We start from the raw sequence: 14,438 nt of genomic DNA on the forward strand, positions 1-14,438 counted from the left end.
CGGAGGTGTGTCCAAACCCACTGGCTACACCAGGTGTCAGTATGAAACCCAAAACCTTCATTGGTTTGACCACAGCTTCCCAGAATTCCCACTCCTTCCTGGTCAAACCATGACAGAGAGATAAACTCAAGGCAAGGACAAAAGTGAAGACATCGTGTCTGGTCACTCTGACCACTCTGATGAGAGAAGATGTAACAAGGACATTGCTGCCACAGGAATGTAACCCAAAAAGATTGTGTTGCTATGGAAACAGGGGCAAAGGGGTCTAAGTGGAAAATTTTGTATGGAAATTAGAGAACTATAAATACTGGTGACTAGTGTAATAAACTGACCTTGCTTGCCTAGTGTGGTTTGTGTCTCTCAGTCCCTGGAAATGGTGCCCTGTGTGAGGAATGACAAACTAGCATCCTAGCGGGGAGCCCCATGGAACTGAAGGGCTGCTGAGAGGAAGCGAGAGCTGGATGGCAACAATCCCTCCAGGCTTTGGAGCAGCAGCTTTCAGTGACACAGGTAATTCAGTGAAGGACATCTACCTGACTTGTAGTGCTGAGACATGCCCTGTGAAATGAATGTAAAGTGGAAACTGGAACTGGAAAGGGATCTAGTGAAGTTGGTAATTTAGTTAAAACATCAGCTTAATACTTTTTTAACAGAGAACAGATCTGGTGAACTAGTGAATGATTATTTATGGCAACAGCAGATCTAAGTTTAAGGTCCTGACAGGCACCTGTCCTCTGGTATGTTTAGTAAGTTATTGTCTTATTCTCCATGTAACATTAAAGTCCAAATGACTGCCCATAAAAAATAAGAAGCAGTATTTTCATACCACCTATCCTGGTACATGAATTTATTTACTGTGGCTTTTAAATCTGAAGGAGGATAGAGATTACTCAATTAGGGCTGATAGACTTTTAGTCTTTGCATAATCTTTAGAAGAATGCAACAAATCCTTGCCATTTTCAGGTTTCATAAGAGACATATTAATGAACCTTCATAAGGTGCAAGTCCTGCATTATGTGACCTTAAAAAGCCTGCCTTATCCTAAGCATGTCTTTGTCCATTGCTATGTTGTTCCTGCTACTTGCTACACTTTCTTTTTCCCTTGTGTATGCGCATTTTTAGTACAAATAGGGAGCCTTCATGGACAATATTTCCTGGCACGCCTATAAGCAGAACAACCATGCTTTAAAAGAAAAGTTATAAGCAGCACTGCTGGCATTATTCACTGCTGTAGAACACTTACCTTAGTGAGTAAAAGTTAGCTGAAATTCTTTCTAGGGTAGCCAACGTGTTCATGTAGTATCATGTCTTTCATGAGACCTCTGCTTGTGCAGGTCTTTTACTTTGGTAGCCTGAAAGGCAGGGTCCTGAAGCCATGAGGCAACTGACAACCCAAGGATAGGCTTTCATTTTGTTCAGGTAGGACCTCAGCCCTGGCTTAGCAGGTGTCTGTCATGCCAAAGATGTGTGAAGGACAGGGTGGACAAGAGTACACAAACCTTGTGTGTCTCCTTGCAAAAGTATGGCATGGAAACAACTAAGGCATATATGGAAAAATTCATCATCGATGAAGGTGCAACTGGGGTGGATGGAGGAGCATCACTGAGCCTGAGGAACTGGCAGAAAGCTGTGTGATCCTACCAAAATGCAATATATACACAACTTATGGCCAGTTCTGGTGTCTAGATAGATCATCATGTCTGAACAAGCTGATCTTTAATAAGGCAGTTCCCTTCCCTTGAACTTCCAATAGGAGGTTGAATACAGTGTTTAAGTGAAAAATGAGCAATAAAGCTGTTGGTAAAGAAAACAGAGCCAGTCTCAAAGCACTATTAATCTTTCATGGACTACCTGATATAAAAAAGAGATTAAATATATACATAAGCTGCAAGAGGCTGTTGTTGCAGTGTTGCAATGTGCCCCACTCTAAATTTAAGGACTTAGATTAACTCTTTGAAAACAAATTTTTGTAGTTCAATGACTAGAGGAAGAGCAGCTGTAGGGACAATAAGCTGAATGACTAGAAAGTCCTGACTAGGAGGACTTCCTCCCATACTTGGAGAAAACTCTGTAGATCCCTCTCTATAGTGCTCACTGGGGGAAGCAATGGTTAAGGACCTGATGAGTTATTACTGTGAGAAGTAATCTTTTGTCTAAATTTGGGACTTTGAGTTGTCCTTGCTTACTTTGATTATTACCATAAAAATTTGTAATTAATTTGGTGGCAAGCAGAAGCTTTACATCAAGAGCTTGAAAAAATGATCTTTGTCCCAATTAATTTCAAACTCAATATTCATCTCCAGAATACCCTCCAAACAGTAACCGGAGAAAATGATCAAATAAGCTTTCCAGATGGAGAGCTGCTTTTTACTTTGAGCTTCCATGTGGAAGATCCTCTTTTTCTTGAACAGTTCCTTGCAAATTTCTTGTAGTTCAACAGGCATGCATCATTTCCCTCTTCACCTTGTTTATTTTCACTCCAGTAGAGGGAATATATGCAGTGATTTCAGTCAGTAGGGTCTCACTACAAGAACAAAAGCAGATCAGACACTACAGATATCACACATTTAAAATCAAATCAAAATCGTGTTCTGTTTGAGGTCACAGTGCAAGTATTTTTGCAAGTACTCTTTTGTAACTACATTTCTGTTTAGCTACTTTTCAGACTTAAATTATACACCAAGAAATGGTATAGCAGCCACTGAATCTATGTGGATATGACCAAGTGACCCTTGTACAAAACTTTCCTTCAAATCATTGTTGTTGTGCTTTCATTTTTATTGTGGCTAAATCAACAACTTTAGGAAAAGCACTCAGCTGGGAGATGTACAGCATGTCTTAATGCTCTCATCTCCAGGCAGCTGCTGTTTCTTATATTCTCATCTTATTTTCAGTAGAAGCCAAATATGTTCATTTTTAAGAATTCAAACGACTTTCCTTAGAACTCTACTTTGAATTAAAAAAAACCCCAAAAACTCCCCCCCCCCAAAAAAACCCCAAAACTAAAAAGAACCCCCACCCTGAAAGATGTTCCTTTGTCACTTTTCTAGAAACAGTCTAGGATTGTTTGCTGTCCTGTTGGGCAAACTTATGGTATTCCCTTATTGTCAGGTGTCAATTTTGTACTGAAGTTTTAGTTGGAGGTATGGTAGAAATAGATTTGTGTTGGACATATACAGAAATCCCATGGTATATATGAGAAGCAGGTGTCTGCATTGTGTTAAAATTCTCATAAATAGAAATCTGCAATTTCTGGGGATTCTTTTAAGGGTGAGTAAATGACACAGAGCACTTTGGATTGACAGGCAGAATTTTTCCATATATACACCCCACATAATCTGGTCTGATAGGTTTTTTTCATAAGTATGAAAAAAGGTAATGTAGTAAGAGACTAACACAGCTAGCTTTACATTCATTGTATTCAAAACATTTTGTGGTTTTGGATAACAATTAATGGGGGATATTTACTGTAAATGGATGATTTGCAGAAAAAACAAATTCATAAGTATAGTCTAAAGCTAGATGCATTTAGTCATAGCACTTAGGAATGCAATTAAATAAATTCTTAAACCCTAAATAATTATCTTTTTAAAGATTTGTAGGAATTTGAAAGGTAAATAGGGACATCCCTAAGCTTCCATTATGGGTCACTGCTTGAGCCTGAATATCAGGTGAGAAGGGTTTTTGGTCCCTTGACTTGATTCATACCTTTATAAGGTTTTGAAAAGCAGTTTAAAAAAAAATTGATTTTTTTCCTCTTTTATGAAATACTAAATCAATTTCACTTTGTAAGGAAGTAGTTACTCTTTCAGTATAGAAACACTTGGGAGGTATAATAATGCTCTAGTATAAAGAAGAGTGAGTTATAAATTTATGTTGTAAATACCTGGACTCATTGTATAGAATGTCTTTTGCTCTTATACAATAAAGATAATCTAGCTGGTATTATACAATAAAGATAACGGAGCCTCTATTCTCTGGGCACCTGAAATGCATTCATTTTCGAGCTTGCATGTTCAAAATTTACTGTACTATTATGCTGTAAATTTGACTGCAGAAGGAATGAAACATTTCCTCATGTGTGTCAGCACTGTATTTCTTTTTCCTGATTGCAAGAATCCTAAAATATTATTTTAATCTTTGGAGGACTTCAAAGATTAAGGTAAAGAAATCATGCATGATGTGCTTGAAAACTTGGTTAAGTAAAAGTAGCATTGAGTTATTTATTTTTTTCAGTGGTGTTAATGTATTTGCCATACTGGGATTTACAAGAAATAGCTTGCTTCTGCAGTTCTAATTAAATGTGACTGGCTTAAAATGTGAAATTGGTAAACAGGAATTACAAATTGTTGTTTGCCTGAGGATTGGATTTAGAACTTGCCACTTAGAGACAGATTTTTAACTTTAGATTGGCTGTTTCAATATATAGAATATGAAATAAACCCAGAAAAGATACTCAGTCACTTGTGGACTCATGGAGCTGAATAAATACTAAATGCATAGTAAAAAATTTTTACAAGCATTACAACCTTTGTAGCCTTCAAAGGTCTTGCTTATAAAACCAGAGGTGGCCTCTGTACACCAGTTTCCATTATGCCAGCTCTGTCAGTGGAGCATTGAATATCACATTAACATTGCCAGAGAGCTTTGCATTAGAAATGGTTCACAAACTCTGTGGTAATAGGGTTTGCTTGCCAGAAGTGAGGGTCCATCTTACTGTTAAAAAAGAGGAGACTGTGCCATGGGTGACTGCTGCTCAGCATTGTGTCTTCATTAGTTCATCTGTTAAGCACCTTATTTTTGCAACTGCAGATACAGAGAAATTTTTAATAATTTGTCTGCTAGACCTTCCTCTGTGTCTCTTTCAGCAGTGAGATCTGTAGTCTCATGTGGGTCTCAGCCTCATATCCTGTGAGAAAGATCTCAGTCTCATATCCAGTGTTCCACCCTGAGCTATGCCCAAGCATTGCAGATGACTGATAGCTTCAGGGATGTGTGAATATATTTGAAACGTAAAAACCTGTCTCCAAGTTTGTGGTTGTATATAACTACAGATGGCAAAGATACTCAAGGAAAAGGAAGGAAAAAAATGTGCAATATTTATTGCAATCTCACGCCTGAGAGCTGTGTACAATTTATCATTTCTTCCATCTGCCATATTAGTATTTTTTTCTTCTACATCAATGGCAACTTGCAGCCTTTATTCTACAAAGACAGATACAATTCTGATTTGCTTTCTTAGAGTTGGAGGGACTCCCCACAATGACCAATATTGTGCTTGTACTACGTGTCTGAGCAAGTAGGCACTTGCATGCTGTTGAGGTGTTTGGTTTCTGCTTCAGATTAACAGCTATGGTTCTGTCAATTCATAGGAGGGAAAAAATAATGTGGGGTGTTCAGTATCTCCTATGGCAGTGGCTACTGGAATGCTGTGAAAGTACAAAATAGGCAGATATACTGTTGGAGGAATATTGTCATAAAATCTGAGAATTTTGTTTACCGGTTTGCTCTATCTTCTTGGTTTTGTTTGGGTTTTTGTTTTTATTTTTGTTTTTGCTTTGCCTCTCTTCCCTTTTTTAAGTTCTGATTTCTTGGTAGGCGTCTTCTCAAAACCCTTTATTTATAATTGGTGTCCTCATAAAATTTTAAAACCGCGTAAAAAATAGGAACTTTTTTCAGGAAATACTGCTATGGTTGCATTGCCACTTTTTTGTTTGTTTGTTTGTTTTTGTTTCTGGGCAAAGAGTTGATTTTTATGTGTTTCTTCTTCACAAAGTTGTGAACTTAAATTCTTTTGAATGATCCTTAATATTGTTGATGCATTTTAAAAATTACTTCTTATATTTGCCGCTATTGCCTTTTCTAATAATGATTTTTCTCTAAGGAGTATGGTATGTAAATATGCTTACATTTTTTCCATTTTACTCACTGTGGATGTAGCAGTGAAAACCTGCTCTTATTATCTCATATTCCAAGCATATTAAGGCCTGGATTCTTAATTGAATTCTAAATATCTTAGCTACCACAGAAGTTTTTGTCTCTCATGGCTTTATACGGCATCTCAACATGGATTTGGATAGTCTCAACAAAGATTTCTTTCTTGGGTTATTCCATATACAACTTTCTGGTATTATTAATAAGATCAAAATTCTCTTTCTGGGAAAAAATAAAAGTAAATTTTGAAAACCCAGCCACTGCTTCTCCATGCATTTTCAAGCCTATAATGTTGCCAGAATCCTTTGTATGTTCTGGTTCTCTTTTTTGTGCAGTGTGTGAACACTTGGGTCCAAGAAGAACTTTGTCTATTTATATATGAATATTCAATCTTTGAGTTACTATGTATTCTATGCTAATATTTATTGCTTCTTGTATTATTGTTCTACATGTAATCACAACTCTATTTGTTACAATGATTTTGCCATCAGATACCCCCTAAACAGTTCAGGGGTATCTGGTCCCAGAATAAGGCATAAGATGCCAATTTTATAAAACTGAAATGTTCTGTTATAGATGGTATGTGTAATGACAGTCCACAGATTGTAAAACTCTCTAAAATAAGCTTTCTGTGTCTATTATCTTTGGCTGAGAACTTTCTAGAAAAGATTACCTGTTAAGTTTTCTTAATAGAGAAAGTCAATGACTTTCTGTATGTAGTCCATCTTTCTTCTTCTTTTCCTTATTCTTCCTCTGGTACTTCTGTTTTTCAAATAGTGCTGCAGTCAGAATGAGTCTTTGGCCAAGGACAACTACTGCCTAATACTGCAAGAGCAAATACAGAAAACAAAACCAAGAAAAAAAAATTCAATTTGTTTCCTAGCAGAGACACAAATCTTTAATAATGTTTTCATTGATTACACTTTCTTGCTCAGCATTTACACTAACAGAAAAATTATTGCAGTTTGTAATGCAGGACTGAAGTACTGATGAATGGTTTACTGCATATATGAGCTACTTAATTAGAAGTAATTATTCATAGACTTCCCCGATGAAAGACCTCATTATTACAATAATCATACCATGTAGGTTGTCAGTGTTTTCTGAAATACCTTGCCTAATGGGGCTGTGGAAATTGCTTGTGATTTTAGTCTAGGAAGAACAAAGATAAGAAAGAAGCCCTGAAATGTGGTCTGGAAGAATTTCTCCATTGCTCTGCATCAAGGCAGTGCAGCAGATTGCACAGCCCGGTGCACAGCCCTGAACAAGCCCTCCACAGGAGTGTGGGGTGGGGACATGCATGCTGCTGCCCAAGGAGCTGTGGCAGATGCTCTGTTCCTAGGGAGGCTGTGGCAGGACCCCAGGAAGCAGAATCAGGACTGAGACCTGGGAGAATGGGAGCAGGTAAGTGACAGCTCTGTCCTCAGGCAGAGCTCTGCGCACTGCCTGGGGTGTCAGGCTGAGACTTTGCAGGAAGGTAGAGAATGTCAGGTATTGCTAAATGGCATTAATTCCTGCTAGCAGATGTTAACTTGTGGGAGGCAGGAGGATGACAGCAAGGCTAGCAGGCTCTTTGAGGGAGCTGGAGAGCCAAAGCTGTCTCATGGAGTGTGAGAGTCCTCACAGTGAAAGCCATGAAAGTTCCTGGTGCTGCACACTTTCCTTGCACATCCAGATGAGATGTTGACTTTGTTAGAGCACCACTTCCTTAATCAGCCCAGAACATTTTTCCGTTTTGATGTTACAACATCCGAGGCCAGAAAACCAGCATCTATCCATCTATTCTTAGAAATGAAGCTAAGTTTACCTAAGTGATTCTGTGGATTAACTAGAATCATGGAGAAAGATCTCAACCTGTGTATAAGCAGTAAATTATCTGAACTGCTTTCTGCATTGAGATTGATGATGTCTGTCAAGTCAAGCTGCTGAAGTATCTCACTTAGACTTATTATTAGGGGTGAGATCCACTGTCTGTTCAGGCTGGGTTTCATCTGGAACTAATGTTAAGTCTCTGGCACATATCCATAAATGTCTTGTAAGGACAAAGGCCCAGCTGGCTGTGGTGGTGATTGCTAGATTGCTGCTTCTAAGCTTAGTGCTCCTGGGGATGTGAAGGTAAGAGTTACTGTCACAGGAAAATACATGTCACAGAAATGTGGGGATGGAGGAAGAAAAGGAGAGACTTGGGAAAGAAGGGGAAAGGAGGGGAAATGGATCAATCCCATTCCTTTGTTCTATAAAGAACATACAATACTTTGTGCAGTTAGCATTATTCATCTAACAGAAAACATTTAAACAATTTCAAAGTTTTCTGTAAAGTTAGTATAAAATAGCAGTGCCTGGAATAGCACACCGTTATTAATTCTGAAATTGTTTCAAAGTTCCCCTTTTCCTCCCACTCCACACATTGCATAGACACAGTTACTGTTATTTTTATGCTTAACTCCCAGTATATCTGAAAATGAACAATGAAGTATGCTCATATAATAGAATCAGTAAAAAAAAAAATACATACAGTATTGAATTCTGCTTCAGTTCCACAGGTCTATAGCATGTCCCTTTTATCTTTGGGTTGCAACTGGCTCAACTGAAGCTAATAGCAGTCCTTTAGCTTTTTCAGTATTTGAAAATACAGAAATAAATGGACAAATTTCCATTGACTTGATTGCATGAAATATTGCACAATCATCTACTTTTCACAGGAGTACATGCAAAGCTATAGAAGTTTGTCCAAGCCTTGTGAGTGAGAAGGAGCGGGTTTTGCCCGTGGTGGTTCTGCTGTGTGCCCTGCTGGCACACACCTGGGCAGGTGTGAAGCTGGAGCCCCCGGACGTGTGCCTGCCAGTGAGAAGAAGCGGGTTGTGCCCGCGGTGGTGCCCTGTGTGCCCGGGGCTGTGTGCCCTGCTGGCACACACCTGGGCAGGTTGAAGCTGGAGCGTTCCCGGGCGTGTGCCTGCCACGCTGTGAGTGACAAGAAGCGGGTTGTGCCCGCCGTGGTGCCCTGTGTGCCCGGGCTGTGTGCCCTGTGTGCCCATAGACCGGGCAGGTGTGAAGCCGAGCCCGCCGTGTCGCTCCCTGCGATGCGAACCCTCGTGTGGCGGGCGGCGGGCACTGCACGGCCCCGGGAGGGCGGCCTGGGCAGATCAGCATCCTTCCTCTGCTGAGAACAGGTTCAGCCTGAGTGCATGGTATGATCTGTCTCTAAGGGAAGGGTTGGCTGCCAGAGAAAGGGAAGAAACTGCACAATCACTACCGCGTTTCTTTCTGTGAGCTGGAATGGGGCTGAGTTCAGCAGAATTTGATCTTGTGGGATTTTGCTCTCCCTAGGTATTTGGGAATGGTTGTCTGAGGCAGAGCTAATAACCAGTCAAAACAACTTTTACCTTCACACAGAAAAAATACTTGTGCTTATGCCTGTGACTGAAATTGAGTTCACTTACCATGAGTCAAATATGAGTCACGATGAATAGAAGCATAATTCACAATTGTCTTATGATTATTTGCTCTTTCTGAAAGTCCTGTGTATATGCTTGGCAACTTTTTCCCCTAGTGTATCAATATATTTTAACCTGTAATTATACTTTTGAACAACTTTTTTTTTTCTTTTTTGGTTTGTTTTTACTATATGTGAAATTATCTTCTGTACCTTTGTTCTATAACTACTCATAACTCTCGATTTATACTGCCATAAACCAAGCTAGGTCTGTTGTGAGGGATCAAGGTACAGTTTTGGCCTAAGCTAGGATGGGGCTGAATATTGTAATAATAAGATTATAAAATATTTCAGTTACCACTTTGAACACAAGTATATTTACTTGCATTGGATTTCACTGTGTACATTCCTTCTTAAGGAGCTGGAAAATCAACACAGTCATACCTGTGTTAGGAAAGGAAGGAGGCTCAAAGCCAGCATGACCAGCAGGCCTGGTGGATAAGAAAACAAACATGCTGTTTTGTACCGGTGTTTTATGTAATCATAGAATTCATAGAATGTTAAGGGGTGGGACAGGACCTTAAAAACCATCCAGTCCCAGCCTCATTTGCCATCATGGACTGGGACACCTCCCACTAGACCAGCTACCTCAAGGGCTGATCCAACATGTCCTTGAACACAGCCAGGGTTGGAATGTCTGCAACCTCCCTGGGCAACCTGTTCTAGTGCTTCATCATCTTCACTGTAAAGAGTTTACTCTTTATATCTAACCTGAATTTCCCTTCTTTCAAATTTCACCTATTACTCTTGGTCCCATCACTGAAATGAAATGAATACTATTGTCACTAAGGAGACATCTGTGTTGACATTCTGAATGCATGACAATGGCACTCAGTTAACTCTCAGTAAGCAACATTCAGTTGGATAAATTCAACTTTTTTGCCCTAGAAATTTCCTTTATTAAGGAATTTGGTTTTTACTGACAAATATCTGATTTTAAAATGTGTCTGACTAGTTAAATTAAGTCTTAGTGAAAATGCCATATTTCCAAACTTTGTGCTGTTCCAGAACTGGAGGATCATGCTGCTGTTTTTTCACAGTGTGACAATGTAATGGTGGTAAACCCAGTCTGGGAATGAGGTGACTGTATATTTTTTTTAATCATAGCTCAGTACTCATTGGCTGGGGCCATGTGATCATTTCTTGTCACATCCTCTTTATATCCTAGGCCATTTTATTACTACAATTTTCTGGACTAAGCCCAGTAATTTGGGTGTTCCTGAAAAGTATCCAACCTGATTTCAGCACATTAATATGTGTTTGGCTTTAGTTTCCCATATTTCATAGTGTCTGAATGGAGCGGAGCACAAAATTGTTGTGTCTAAATAACATGACAATGGGCCTGGTTAGAGCTCCCTTGGCTAGGTTTAAGCAGGCTGGCCCATGCTCACTCCGTAGGGCAGCCTTATGCTGGAGTACAAGCACAGGTTCTGGAAGCAACTGAGGAAGAGATGACACATGGAAATAACCCTTGTCTTTCATCTGGGCACGTTTGCACTGTACTGCTGCAGTTGTAGGACTTCCCACTGCTAGCCTGACAAATAAACACTAGCTAGGGCCATGGCCAGGGATGCAGCATAGCCACATTTTTCTGCTTGAGTATTTCCTCCAATCATGAATAATTTCTTTCACTTGCCTGTATTGGAAACAAGCACACAATGCATACAAGCATGCGCCAGAACGTTGTTAACCATATTCTAACACCAGGTTTATTGCTACTGGATCCACTAGCCTGTATTCTCTTCCCAAAAATCTAGATGAATTTCTGAATCTAGTGTTACTCAGAGATATTTTTCAGAGTCACTACTTTTCTGATCCATATGTTTTGGCTGAATAGGTTGTATTCATTGTTTCTAAACGTAAAACACTACATTTTGCAAAGCTGAACTGATTTTGAATGTTGGCTTCCACACAAACCCTATCATGCCCCCTTGCCCATTTGTTAGCCCTTTCTTGATCTTTTTAATATGCACCCTAAAGATACTGTGTAATACTAATTTCTAGTCATATTTTCTCATGTTGCAGTACATCAAATGCCTTATAGAGCAGTGTGGATTATATGTGCTTATTTATTTTTAATCATCAAAGCTTAGGCTCTTAAGAAAGGCAATTAGATTTGTTTGACAAAGCTGATGTATTTCCCATATACTATGTTGACTGACTGACTGATTCGTGCAATTCTTAATCAATTAAATCATGTACCATTTCCTCCTTGAATTTATCTAGGAGTGAGGTCATGCAAAATTATGCTCTTTTTGAATCCTTTTTCTGTTTTGCAAACACTTTTTACCAAGAAAGCCATAATGTTCAGGACGTTTGTACACAGCAGCTGGGCAGTTGAAAATGCATTAATTAGTATATTATAGCAGTAACACTTATTATTTATTATGCTATCATCAGAGAACACAATTAAGTTATTGTAGAGTTGCTATGGTTTCCAGAGGAGATACAGTGCAGACTAATTACCTCAAGATGCCAGATGGTGCTGAATAATTCCTGAGCAAATGCCTCATCACCTCTGCCTCTCCATGTTTGTATAGTAAACAAAACATGAATAAAATGGAGGCTGAGAATGTAGTGATTTCCCTTTATAGGTCTCCACAGGTTTGTGTTTGCCCTGAGCATATTTACATTCTTCAGACTTTATTGGTTAAATTTCTCCCATCTGTGCATATATCCTAATGAATGAACTGCAAAAAAAAACATGTAAGAAAACTCTGCTGCTGGACATCTTGACTCAAAATGTTCCATCTACATTATGCCTGCAGTTTCAGTATTATCTGCCACATCTATCCCAAGAATGGGTTAGGTAGAAAGATACTTTATCCTGTCCACAGGGCAAGTAAGGTCTAAGAGACACTTTAAGCACAGTCTATACCCAGAGTTTCCATTTAGCCTAAAACTTTGCAGACCATGAGGACATCCTGCACTGCAGCAATGCAGATGAGCATCATTTGGACTGCAAGCCTGTAGGGTGCTCCACATAGCAGTGAACATGCAGTCATTGGGAATCAAAAACATTACAAAGCTTAAGGGCATTGGTGTTTAAGGCCACTCTGTCTTACAGACAAGATTTTTTGTAGGACTGTGCCTGATCTCATGATGGCTTTCTTTTATCTTTCAGTGATCACAGTTTAATTTGGTATCTGCAAAACTTCCCATTATACAACCTGAGAGGCAGATAACTAGTTGAGCTCCAGGCCTGTGCATATAGTAAGTATCAAACTATAACTTTGCCATAAGGGGATGCAACAAAATATAAGGCCACAAAGAAAAGTCTTTGGGATAGTGTGTCAGAGAGACACATGCCATAGTCCAAAATTTCTGGCTGTCCATAGTGTCAGTGTGTATAACCTGAAGCATCAGGTCAATACAACAAATAGCTCAGGCTCTGGGCAAAGGCTTTTGTGCCCTACTTCTGCTACCAGTATCATAGGATTGCCAACACATGGCCCTAAGAAACAGCCTTTTAGTTTAATATATTTAGTATATATTCAGAGTTTAAATTCAGATTTGCAGTGTGGTTGGTCTAGGAAAACAGCCATAGAAAAACATAACAGCATGTTTCCCTCCAAATTCAGAGCTTACCTACACAGAGATTGCTTTGGCTTTTCCAGATACTTGCAGTTATCTAACTGATATTTCACTTCTACAAAGCTTCACGGGGCTTGGTTTTCTCTGAGCTGGTCCAAGCTGTTGGGTCTCTGTGTTCTTTTAGCTACTCTGCAGGGTTTCAGTGATTCCTGCTGTGGGGACTGTCATGAGCACAGCTGACAGGGGCAGCTGCAGATGTGGCAGTTCTGCTCAGGGAGCTTCTGGGCCTTCTGGGAACAAGATCCAGGATCAGTGACAATGGCTCTGAAAACTCTGAGAAACTTAAGGGTGCCTGCTGCTCTCAGGTGAGGATGAGGTAAGAGGAGATTAAAGGGTGCACCTAGTCCTAAGGTAAATGCAACCTCTGGAGAAGTGAAAGGATGGAAGCTGGTGACTTCTAGCACCAAGAGGAAGGATTCTACACTATCTGGGAGATTACAAGTACCAGATAGGTCCACTACACTCAAAGGTGAAGAGGAGCCAGTTACGCCTTCAAGCAAAAATCTGGTCCACATCTGGCTCTTAAGGAAGAGTTTGGTCAGAGGAAGGGAGATGCAAGAATGGCAAAAAGGTGGTTCTGGAAATGGAATAAATTGGAATAAGGAGTAATATCAGGTAAGGAACACAGGAGGGGTTCAACCTTCTGATGCCAGGAGCAAAGATATCTACAAACAGTGAGGCTGACTGGTAGGCTGAGATCTTGGTCCATCTTTTGGGGTGCTGGAGGGAGCTCTCCTAGAAAACCCACAGAGTTTCCATCATGTCTATGTCTGAAAGACTTGGTATGGGGAGTGGTAAAGACAGATGGACTTGCAGCCATACTTGAGTGATGATAGCTTTAAAATAGTCTGCAATAATTATTCAAAATTATGCAGCTAAATCAGTAATAGTGATATGCCTATTATTTAATTATATTATTAGACCCTTACTTAGCAATGTGTTGCTAAATAGAAAATGCTTAATCATTATTTCAATATTATATATTTCAATCCTGCAATTTAGAGAGTGTGAGTTAGACTCATAAAGCAACAGTGTTCAAAGGAAAACATATGTAAACAAGCAAAAATGTAAATATCAACTCTTACTTTGCAGTGTTGGACTTCAAGTAGAAAATTACTCTCTGCCTTGTCAGATTGTTTGAATATTTAAACAAGAAATTAGTTTAATCAATGGGCATTGCAATCATTGCCTCAGTTCAAGCTACATTAGTAAATGTAATTTAATTTCTTATTCCTGCATAACTTTTGTTTTGTTCTTGATTTCAGCAAAGGAAACAATAATTGAAATGCCCAGATCAATTGAAATATTACACTTTGTCCCTTAAAATACTAGGTTTCTAGGAACAGTGAAGACAGATAACTTTCTCAGGTCAAACTCTAAAAAAAAGCACTGTTAAAGTATCAGCCAATTCAATAGG

This window comes from Zonotrichia leucophrys, chromosome 4 (genome assembly GCF_028769735.1).
Source record: "Zonotrichia leucophrys gambelii isolate GWCS_2022_RI chromosome 4, RI_Zleu_2.0, whole genome shotgun sequence".
In the NCBI taxonomy this organism is placed as follows: domain Eukaryota; kingdom Metazoa; phylum Chordata; class Aves; order Passeriformes; family Passerellidae; genus Zonotrichia; species Zonotrichia leucophrys.